We start from the raw sequence: 12,377 nt of genomic DNA on the forward strand, positions 1-12,377 counted from the left end.
TGTTTGTTTTTGCGCATATTGGATGAATTGCATTCTATTGGTCAAATAGCTTTTGAACCAAACCCAGTAAACACATAACGTCTTAAAGACGTCTAAAAAACGTCTTTTATACATCTAGACGTCTAAATGACGTTTTTTAGACGTCTTTAAAACGTCGTGTGTTTACTGGGAAGTAAGTTATTATTTTTTACTCCATAATATTCAAGTTTTTTTATTAGTATGTTATGGTTTACAGTATCAAAAGCCTTTGACAGATCAATAAAAACTCTTAATGTAAAGTAGTTAGTACATAATGCGTTTGTTATTTGATTGACTATTTCAAGAACTGCATGTTGAGTGGAATATTTTTTTTAAAACCAAACTGTTTTGAGTACAACATATTGTTTTCTGATAAATAATTAAATAGCCTGTTGTACATTATTTTTTCAAGCAATTTTGAGAAACACGGTAATATAGATATAGGTCTATAATAGGAAATAAAAGAGTCATCGCCAGTCTTAAAAACCGGTGTGATTCGTGCAATTTTTTATTTTTCCGGGACAATACTTGTTTTAAAAGAAAGATTAAAGATGTGAAACAAATGAGGTTCGATGATAAACAGATTTTACAACATTAACGTTAATTTTATCAAATCCAGCACTTTTGTTAGTTTTAAGATTATAAAAGGCGGTTCGCAATTCAATTAATTTAAGATTAGGTTCATCCATAACTTTATCGTAATTTTTTAAATAAGACTCAAATGATGTTGAATTCAGAGGAATTTTTGATGTCAAATTTGGACCAGCATTAATAAAAAAACTGTTTATTTTTTCAGCAATAATTGATTTATCATAAATATTTTTTTCGTCAACTTTTATTTTTTTTGGCAGAGTGTTTCTCGCATAATAATTTTTGCCAATCACTTCTTTAATTACATTCCAAGTTTTTTTGGTGTTTCCATAATAAAGCTTTTTAGAGTTTCTTTTTTGTTTTTTTGACTACATTTTTGTAGTTTTTATATGTCATTTCGTTTTTATAAGTTGTTTTTTTTTTAGTATTTATCATATAATTTTTGTTTTCTTTTGGAGGATTTTAGTAACCCATTAGACATCCATGGAGTCATAACTGTTTTTGTGTTCACAATAATTTTTTTTTGAGGAAACGCTGTTTCATATTGCTTGCAGAATTGACTTAGAAATAGATCATATGAGTTGTTAGCATCGTTTGATTGCAATACCAGATTCCAATCAACGTTGTTTCTTAAAAGGTTTTGAAACTGTTTTACAGAGTTTTCATTGATCTGTCGTCAAAATACGGTGTTTTAGAAGGAATGTTGTTCTTTATTATGTTATTAGTAACTAAAAATGTTGTGAAATGATCTGATAAGTCAGTTTTGGTTATACCTGTGTTAAGACGGTTATTATAAAAGTTATTAGTTATTATATTATTAAGAAGTGTAGAAGAGTTGTTAGTCACTCTAGTTGGCTTGTTTATTGTTGGAATTAAATTATTTTAAAGAAGAGTGTTTATAAAATTTTTTACATTATTATTTGTTTTTTTAGGTCAATGTTTAGATCACCAGCCAAAAAGACATGATCTCGCATTTTATTGATAGCTGTTATAAATGATTTCAGATGAGTTTTAATTTTTTTTTAAATTACCTAATGGTGGTCTATATGTCGCGTTTACAATTATGCTTTTAGTGTTTTTATTTTTTAATTCAATACATAATGACTCACAATCTATTTCATTCACACAGAGATCGTTACGTAAACTATAATTAATTGAGTTGTGGATAAAAATACTTACGTCCCCACCAATACCAAAATTACATGGTTGGTGAACTGATTTGTAATTAATTAGTTCAAATTCCGCATTTGTTACACCACACTTACACCAAGTTTCCATAAGACAAATAATTTTAAAGTCATTTTTTAATTCATCCAACAAAAACTTAAAGTTTTAAAATTTTTTTTAAACTTGGAACATTAATGTTTAAAATTGAAAAAAAAGTTTCCTTTTTTTGTAGATATTGGAAAGATTCAAAAACTGTATAGTACTGACTTACAAATATTTGTTGATTAAAATTATCAGAGTCATTTTTGTCCCTGAGAATGATATTTTCATCACAAAATTTAATTATTAGGTTTTTCTCCATTTTTTTGTTTATTTGTTTTTGCTTTTAAAAAAAAAAAAGATAAAATAATAATAGTAGAAAATAAAAAGGACATTTGTATAAACACAAAATTGCGAATAAAACAATAAAACATAACTCTTGCTTTCTTGGCACGGTTTTTTTGATACCCAATCGCGCACAATTAGCTTATCATACGATATATATGCAAATTTTCCCAGCTGCCTTTCAGTTTTCATTTTTTCTCTCAAGTCTTTTCTTATTACGTTAGTTTCGTAGCAAAAATCTTCATTAATGAAAATAATTTCACCCTTTAATTTGAAAGAATTTTTTAAAATCTCTTCTTTATCTTTCTAATCTAAAGTCAGTTTTAACATTTTTTACCTTTAAAGTCTGTTTAAACAGTTTGATCACTTTTATTTCACTTTCCGTCCATGTTTCATTTTCGTTTTCTTTCAGTCCATCAATCCTGAGATTATTTTATTCGTGATCGATCATCAATTTCTATTAGTTTTTTTTTAAGGTCGGTAAACTCTATATTTTTATGCCCTACATTTTTAGAAACTCTTTCTTTCAATAGATTCAATATTATTTTTAATCTTTTTTTCAACGAGTTCTTGGTGAAAATTTAAGCTTTCTTTTATATCAAATACATCCTTTTCGAGTCTTTTAATTTTTTCCATACTATCGATAATATTTAATTCTGCTCTTTGTTGTCTATCACTCGTTATCTTTGCATTTCACAGTGGGTCAGAAGCCTGCAAAACCATACAAAAAAGTTTTTAAATTTTTAAATTTTGAAAAAGGCAAGTTTTGCTCAATATATTAATAAGCCAGAAATTATATTTTATTAAAAAATAGTTTTTCAATAAAACGCCATATTTGTTGTTTAAATATTTCCTTAAATACTTTTTATCAATAACAACAAAAAAGTGTAAAAATTTTATTTTTTTACATCTTTTGAAAACTTTGATTTCTAATTTTAAAGAAGTTTAAGTTTGTTTTTTAACTTATAAATGACTTATATAGTATTATGTTAATATTTAAATCACATAAAAAAAAAATATTTTTTGCATTTTATATAAATATTTTCAACAATGCAAACATCAATAATTTTGAGTTATAAGTTTTTATTTTTTTCAAAATTATCATTTAAAACCATCGAATCAACCTGTATCAACCGCTTAAAATGATATATAATTGAATACCAATATGACATTGATCTTGTGGTATAAAAATTGGCTGCCTATAGCTGCCTAAACGAATACACTTTTAAATTCAATTAACTACGTCCACTTTTCTTGTTAATGCGTTTTTGATCGATAACAAAAAATTTAAGAAGATTTGAAATTTAAAAACTGCAGTTTGACTTTATAATAATTTTTATTAAAGACATAAGTTTAAAATTAAATATTTTTGTATTTTTTAATTGCTTTCCAGTAACTTCCTCGTATTTGCTCAATGAACATTTAGATCGCATTGAAACCATTATTCCTAATTTTTATGCTACCGTTTTAAAGTAATAAAAACTCAGAGACTGTGATAAAATATGAATTATATATTTCTACGTAGCACAAGTTTGGGACATAATATTTATTATTTATTTTATAATTTCCGAAAACAATAAAATTATATGTAATCGATAAAAAACACGATAACAACCAATGAGAAATAAAGGAAAGGAACTGAGTTTCACAGTTACTGCTCGTAAAAAAATTACTTTATTAAAAACATTTTAAATTACTTTCTTTCAAATTAAAAGTATTTTATTGAACAGACAATCTCTTAAAAATGGATAGGAGATGTCTTATGAATTATATAATGGAAAATAATTTACTACAAAATGATGATTTACATGCAAAGATTTTGAGTTTTGTTTCCCAAAGCAATTTTGAAGAATCTAATGATAACTTGTCAATTATTTCGAAATTCATTTACCAAGCTAAAAAAAAGTGGAAAAAATCGAATAGAACAAGTGCAGTATTTGAAAAAAGATATAAAGTTTGGTTAAACCAAACTATATTTAACTGTAAAAAAAAAAAATCGAAGCAAAAACCTGTGGTATGTTTACTTTAACTATGTGTAAATTTATTATAATGTGTATAATTTATTTGTATTATTATTACGACGATTTAATAATTGATAAAATAATATTATACTTTAAGGTGGACGCCCTTCGAATTTGTTTGAAGATGCGTATGTGAGAACTAAAGATCGCATAATTAAAGAGCTTTTGAGTAAATATAATTTAAACGAACTTTTATATGCAGCAAGTAAAAGTTTGAAAAGGGATAAAAGGTTTATAGAAGCAAAAGTGGTTAAAAAAATAAACAACAAAGAATTATCGACAGAATCACTTACTTCAGAACAATCATTAGCGCTAGTCTTAGATGTTAATTTATCCAAAGAAACTTATCAGCATTTAAGAAACAATGCTCTTCCATTCAGCTCTCTATACCCATCCTATCATATTGTAAAAGAGGCTAAAAATAAATGCTACCCTGAAAACATTCAGGTCAGTGACTACTCTGCAGAGGTTCCATTACAAGCTCTTCTTTTTCATACTGCATCAAGAATATGTTCAGCTTATAGTGTTGTGTTAAATTCACCTGTGCTTAAAGATTGTACTAAACTATTTATAATATACAAAGTTGGTTTTGATGGTGCAACAGGACAATCTGTTTATAAACAACTGTCAGATGTTTCTAGTAAACTTCATACAGATGAATCACTTTTCATAACTTGCTTGGTTCCTCTAGAACTATATTGTTTCAAAGATGACATTAAACAGGTTTTTTGGAGAAATCCGAAACCATCGTCAACTAATTACTGCAGACCTCTGAGATTTAAATATAGAAAAGAATCAAATGAAGTAATTCTTGCAGAATATGAGTCAATTATGGCTTCTATTAAAGAGAAAACATTATCTGTTGTACCTGTTTTATTGGAGGACGGTACAACAAAGGAAGTTGAAATACAACATATTGTAAATTTAACAATGATAGATGGAAAAATTCAAACTATTATTTCCACAGCAACCAACTCATACCAATGCTGTTCAGTGTGTGGTGCATCTCTAATCGAAATGAACAATTTATCTTTAGTTGTTCAAAAAAAAACTTTAGAAGGCAATATAAAATATAGCGTTTCAACTTTGCATGCTTGGATAAGGTTTTTAGAATGTATGCTCCATATCTCTTATAAGATGCCGATTATGAAGTGGCAGGCTAGAGATCAAGACGAAAAAAATATTGTTAAACTGAGAAAGCTTGACTAAGAAGTCTGTGCTGAATTTCGAAGAAGGATAGGTCTTGTCATAGACCAACCGAAAATAGGTGGGGCAGGTATATCAAACGATGGCAACACAGCTAGGCGATTTTTTCAGCAATACGATGTCTCAGCTAGTATAATGAACATCGATGTAGATCTTATGAAAAGGCTTCATATTATTCTAGCCACAATATCAAGTGGTTATGAAATTAACTCATCCAAATTTAAAACATTCTGTTGGGAAACTGCTTCGCTCTATGTATTCCTGTACCCTTGGTATCCTATGACCCAAACACTTCATAAGATTTTGATTCATGGCTATGAAGTCATTGAACTATTTACTCATCCATTAGGTATGTTTTCTGAAGAGGCTCAAGAGGCTACCAATAAGGTTTTTAAGATTTTTCGTGAAAATTTTACAAGAAAATGCAATATAGACCTTTTTCATCGCCTTTTATGTGCATCTGATCCTTTAATTTGCACATTAAGAAAGAAGATACATAACGAAAAAAAAAGTCTACCATCTGGTGTACTTGAACTATTGCAAGAGCCAACGATAGAATACTCTGCGTAAAACATAAATTTAAATAATATCCTTGTTGTTAATTTTGTTGGGTAAAAACGGAATTGTTTATAAATGGAAAATAAATGTTTTTTAATAATTTGCGTAATTATGTAATAAAATTTGAAGTTTTTAAAAAACAAATGTTATTTTTTTCACAAATTATGTTTTTTAATATAATAAACTGTTTCTAATTAAAAAAAATAAAAAATTTTTGGTTTTAGAGGTTTTGGTTAGAAAATGTCACTTTTGACCCACTGTGCATTTGCACTAATGAGTTTAAGAACGTTTTCTTCTTGCTGTTTTATTAACTCTATGTCTTTCTTGTACTCAGCGAACATTTCTCTAAACATATTTCTTATTTCGCTAATGGTAACTGCCATATTTAACAATTAAATTGATAACAAATGTTGACTTTTAAAATTTTTTTTTAAATTTGTAAAAAAAAAAATTCTTTGCAATAAAACACGTCTGTTCGCCGCAACATTTAACGATTTGAAACATACACAGAAAATTACATAGAAACATTTAGTTTTGACTTTATTTAAAGATACTATTTTTGGGTAATATGAGCATGCTCAAATTACCCAGTGTTTTTCATTGAAATTACCTAGTTTAAAGTCCTAAAATCGCAGTGGTTTTAACTGATTTTTGAATAAAAACAAAACATAGTAAAAAATTTTAATATTTTAACAATATTAAATATTTTTCTGTAATTTAAATTCAAAAAATTTGAACTTTTATCGTTCAAAAGTTTTATTGAATAAAATTGAAAAAATAACGAACTACTTTTTTTTTGTTTTTGTTTTTTTTCGTGGAAAACAAAGTAGTATTGTTTCAATAAAAAGTGGCTTAAAACTTGATCCTTTAATGATAAGTTTTGTTAATAACAAATCATTATATTCCAAAAATTAGTTCTAGTTGTCAGGTTGGTATTTTTTTACTTAATCAATTTTTTTTTGAGCTGATTTAAACCGCTTATTTTAACAAGTGGTCTGGGTTATATGAGCACATTTGCTACTTCTTTAAAACCTCTGTCTTTTTAAGAAAAATTTTCGGGTGCCTAAATATCTTAGTGTATCATGAGTAGTGATCCCTAAAAATTGTTTATTTGCAAAAGTTTTGGATCCGGCATAATTATTTTTGAAAATGTTCATACTTTTGCTTAAGGTGCTTATATTACCCTAATCTACCTTAATAACTTTTATTATTAGTTGAGTGGCTAATGTTTTTCATTTGAGTTGGCATTTATAAATTATAAATGCCAACTAGGCATTAATAATTTTTATTATTTGAGTTAGCATTATAAAATTATTAATGCCAACTTGGCATTATTAATTTTTGTTATTTGAATTGGCATTTTTTGTCATTGAAGTTGGCATAAATAAATTATTAAAGCCAACTCAAAATACAAAATTTACAAATGTGCCAACTGGCATGCACAAATAAAAGATTTAGGGAGGGGGGGGTATGATACCCCCAACACACCCCTTTCGGGACGGCTCTGGGCGCTAGTACAAAAATTGTCCAACGAGGACAATTTTTATACTACAATTGGTAAGGAAGAATTCATTAATCTAAAGATGTTACCTGATACACCGTAAGTAAAGAACTTATAGAGAAGAACAGCATACCAAATTTATCAAAGGCTTTAATAAATGTTGGGAGCGATAGCATTAACCTCTACACATCTTACTAATGCACGATAAAACTTATCAGTTATTACCGGTAACAAATCTACAGTAGAATGAGAAGATCGATATCCATACTGATGATCAGAAAGAAAGTTATTAGATTCAAGATTCAAGATTAAGAGATTGTTAATTAAAGACTCTAAAACCTCACTTGTTATAGGAAGAAGATTAATGGGACAGTAGTTAAATAAGTCATATCACTCTCCAGGATTTTTGAAAATAGGGATAACAAATGCCGCTTTCTCAATTTCTTTGCAAAAAACTTTGTTTGCATAAGCATAAAGATATAAATGTTTTGAGTTTACTCCATGTTCAGAAGTTATATATTTATATCATTAAAAAAAGAATCCGCCCCCCCCCCCTCTCCTGTAAGCAAGTAGATTGAGGTACAATTTTTATAATTAGCATTTAAGGTTATCTTGTTATATTCGAACCAATCAGATAAGCGTCTGACTTCTCTGTTAACTGTATCGTTGTCAGAAAGAAAGAAATTAGTATCATCTGCAAGAAATATTTTACTTTTAAAGCAGTATACAAATTATTTATATAAGTTAGGAAAAAGAGTCGTCCAAGAAAATGTGAAAAATGTGAAAACCTTGTGAATGTGAAAAATGTGAAAACCTTGTGAATGTGAAAAATGTGAAAACCTGTGAATAATCTACAGTTAGTATTATGATAAATAGTTTGATAACCGTCATTACTTGCAACAAATTGAAGAGCATTTTTTCTTCAAGTCCATTTTTTTCCAAAATTGAGTTTTTCAGTATTTGGAATTTTTTATTGATAAAGATACAAATCTAAATATGTTAGTATAAATAAAAAAAATTGAATAACTTCATGTTCAGTTGAGAACCTGCAATTATTCAATTTGTTCGTGAATCTCATGAGGACATTTATATACTCTGTTAATTAAAGTTCTTTTTAAAATTTTAAAGTTTACTTTTTAAATTCTTATAAAAATTTTTGAAAAAGTACAGAGAAATTTTTTGAAAAAGAAGAGCTATAGTGACTAAAAAAAAAAATGTCCGCCTCTTTATAAGCAGAAGTAATTTAGGAGATTTTTAATTGCTTGAACAATACTCCTTGATAGATAAAAGCTCAAAAAAAATTTAAAAAACATTGTTCAACTGTTCAAAACAATCTACATTTATTTAATCTTCCCAGATTACATTTCTTTTTAACAGATTTAAAGGATTTTTCAAACGCTTTAAAACAACAGTTAGGAAGACACATCCGAACAAATGCATTTACCCATGAGTATTTAAAAATTTCAAAATTAAGATTTAATGTTAAGAAACTTTATGTTATCTTTGTGTTAGAAATCTTTAGAAAGTGTACGTACAGAAATCTTTTTTGACAGTTTTGAATACATATCCGTGAAATATTTAATAAACTTTTGAGGCCTTTGCTCAAAGATATGTTATCAATTTTCATCAGAAATATGGTCTTCATTTTCCAGTAATTTCTTTTACTATTTGCGAAATACGCTTAGTGTCATTTTTATATGTATCGTATAGTTTTTTATATGTTACATAATCATAAATAATTAAAAGTAATAACTTTTATTTTATTTTTACAAGTTTTTTCAAACTGATTTTGTAGTTTTTTTCAAATGAATTTTTGTAGGAAGAACGTTTTACCAAATGTTTTACACCGCTATCCTTACAAATGAACATGATAAAATAATAATTTTTTTTTTGTCGTATATTTTTCGTATAGCCTTTTTAACAGCATTGGTTAAAGTTTCATCAACAGACGAGTTTTAGAACTTTCAATATCCGTAATTACTTCAATATTATAGTATTCTTAGCATTTTCTTATTTTTTTGTCAAGTGTAAAGATAAGGTACTTTATGAATCAGGAATACGTTGTTAAAATCCAGCTAGTCGAGCTTCAGTTATATTTTTGACACATGTAAGAGAACTTAGCTTTCCAACATTTTTTATTCATTCATAAGATTTTAGGTTTCCACCCAAGTTGATTGTTGGATATTTTACAGAACTTAAAACTCGCCATACTTTATCAAGTTGATCAATAATACCTTTGATAAAATTAGCTTCGTCAACAGTTTACTTGACGTTTCCACCATAATATTCAAGCAACTTTTGAGATCATTGATGAATTTTATGTGCCTCAGGTATAAGTCCCAACAAGCCGCTACTTTCTGAATAAGTGTGGGAATGAAAAAATGCGGTTGCGATGTGGTTGGATAGCGCTCGTCTCATAAGCAAGAAGTTCCGAGTTCGTTTCCCACAGGGTTAGGGTTACCCACCACTTCCCTGGTAGTACCGAGCTCAACTTGATTCTCCTCGTATTGATCTTGTTCGTCGAGGTTCGTGTTTTGGAGTTATAGAGTTGAGAGAGGGTTGTTGATTGCTTATACGCATTGGCAGTTTTATTCAAAATATTTATGCCCTAAGAAAAAACTAAAGTGCTCAATAATTTTTTTTAGTTTTGCTGAAATTTTTAACCACTTAAAATACTAGTTAAAGCTTGTGTAACATTTAAATGTATTTGATGATCAACGCACCAAAAGTTTATGCTAATGACTTTGCTGAGACGCGTAACTTTCATTACATTTGAACCTCAGTTGTTGCCCGTCTATAAGTTTTCTCCAAATTCAAGCGTTTTATCAAGTTTTTTTTTTTTTATTAAAATCAAGTTTTTCAACAATATTTTTGTGGATCACAAAATAGATTGAAAATTTGTTTATGCTGAAAACGTTTTGTTATAAAATGAAGAGTGAGACATTGAAAAGCAATATTACTAGAAGTCTAGACGTCATTGTTAAGGGAACAATTGTCAAGGTTCATCTTTTCATAGTCATTAATTTTGTTCACATGGTCACTGATAAATTCATTTAACTTAGGGACTCTGTCCCGAGAAAGTGGTTTTGATGAAAGAGGATTCACTAGGTTAAAGGTCAATTGTTTAGACAACCCGCTAAGTCAGTAATGTAACTTTACATTATCAAAGTATTTGGGACATTAACTAACAACAGGAGGAGTTATAGAAGTTTTAGCAGTTCTCGGTTTATCAGATAACGTTAAAGATTGAGGGTATGTTTGGGTTTTTTTGTTGTTGTTGTTATTTAGGTGCCCCAAGAAGACCTAACGGTCTTGTCACAGAGCACCGCGGAAGTGCATTTAACCAGGAAGTTCACGCCTCCTTCCTTACCGTGACGTGAAAATATTTTCAAAGCTCGTTTCGAACGTGGATCTCCTGCTTTTAAAAGCAAGCGCTCTAGCCACTGCGCCACGGCCGCACAACACGGGTTGTGCTTATAAAATCGTACGGGTTAAATTTCTCATATTCTAAGATCCTGATACTGCTAATTTAGATAATTAAGAAAACTGAACTAATATTAGTAAGAAAAATTAAAACGATAATTTAATATATAATTAATTCTTTCATACAACTTTAAATTTCTTACATAAAACTTTAAATAGTACCTTTTTCTTAAAGTAAAAAAAGAAATTGGAAAAAAAATTTACCTGTAAGATTATTCTGCTGGTGAGGCAAAATTAATTTAAAACTTCTTCTGCATTTGTGATGGTTGTTTGGAGTGAAGATCGGAAAATATAATAAGTGATAACTACAAAAAATTGCAGTTACAATTGTTATAATCAATTAAACAACAATAAAAATTGTATTATATTATTATGACAAGTGACCCGAAATTAAATAAAAGCAGAAATATCAAAAAAAAAAAAAACCTTTTATAAACTTCAAAAGTGATACTTTTAACTGTTAGATGTTATTTAAATAAAACTTTGATAAGATTTTAACATTTAAAAAGTTTAAACGAATATACATGCGTTACCGTTTATTTGTTCAACGAATATATTTATTAATCAAATATTTGTTCAACGAATTTTGGCATGCAATTATAATCATACACTTCAAATAATTTAAACGAACATTTTCTAAAGAATATTTGTAGATCGATGTTCGTTCATGCCTCTCTCTAATCATGGTCATCCTGACGATAAAACATGTATTATAATATTTAGTTCATATTGACGATAAAATACGTTTTATAATAACCGTTCATGCTGACAAATAAAAATAGTAAACCCATTTAATTTTAAACGAATCTTAAATTGTTATTGTAAAACAACATTTTATAAAACAACAACACAACATTTTGTAAAATAAGGCTTTATAAAACAACAATAAAACAAGATGACAAGACTTTTTATAGTAACACCAAATTTTTATGTTAATAATACAAACGATATTGTTTTTATGTAGTTTTGTACAGTTTTTTACAGTAGTAACTTTAATTAAAACGTAGTCTATTTTAAGTTGTTACTGGCTGCCCCAAACGTGAGAGCAACAAGTTGATAAAATATTCATTTTACTTTTTTTAACTAAAAATATATTCGAATTTAGATGAGAAAAGTAAGATTATGAATATTCATCAATAAATTTTAAGTTTCATACGATATTCTCTAAGCGTTCAAAAATTATAACTAAATAAAGTTTGAACCATCTTCTCAATTTGAGGGAGTTACAAATTTTATAGCTCATAATTTTTTAACGCTAAGAGATTATTGTATGAAGATTAAAATTTATTGATGAATATAAGTTAATGCGGTTTAATTCGGTTGCTTAGATTTAACACCAAAAATATAAACATTTCGGAGTTCAACTCTATACACCTCGGTTGCAGTTATCGTGGAAGCTAACGACAATCCTTGTTAAACAAAGAATATTGCATTTGATAACTTCAAAT

General features: G+C 27.9%; 1 long non-coding RNA gene across 1 annotated transcript; it reads right to left on the minus strand.

Annotated features, from left to right (window-relative positions):
* Positions 1-975: 975 nt before the first annotated feature.
* Positions 976-11,451, minus strand: LOC136077031 (uncharacterized). The gene is made up of 3 exons (XR_010636780.1): positions 11,356-11,451; positions 11,134-11,234; positions 976-2,871 (listed from the first exon to the last, which is right to left on the minus strand). It is a non-coding gene; the product is annotated as an uncharacterized LOC136077031 (long non-coding RNA).
* Positions 11,452-12,377: the final 926 nt, after the last annotated feature.

The sequence above is a fragment of the Hydra vulgaris genome, chromosome 02 (genome assembly GCF_038396675.1).
Source record: "Hydra vulgaris chromosome 02, alternate assembly HydraT2T_AEP".
In the NCBI taxonomy this organism is placed as follows: domain Eukaryota; kingdom Metazoa; phylum Cnidaria; class Hydrozoa; order Anthoathecata; family Hydridae; genus Hydra; species Hydra vulgaris.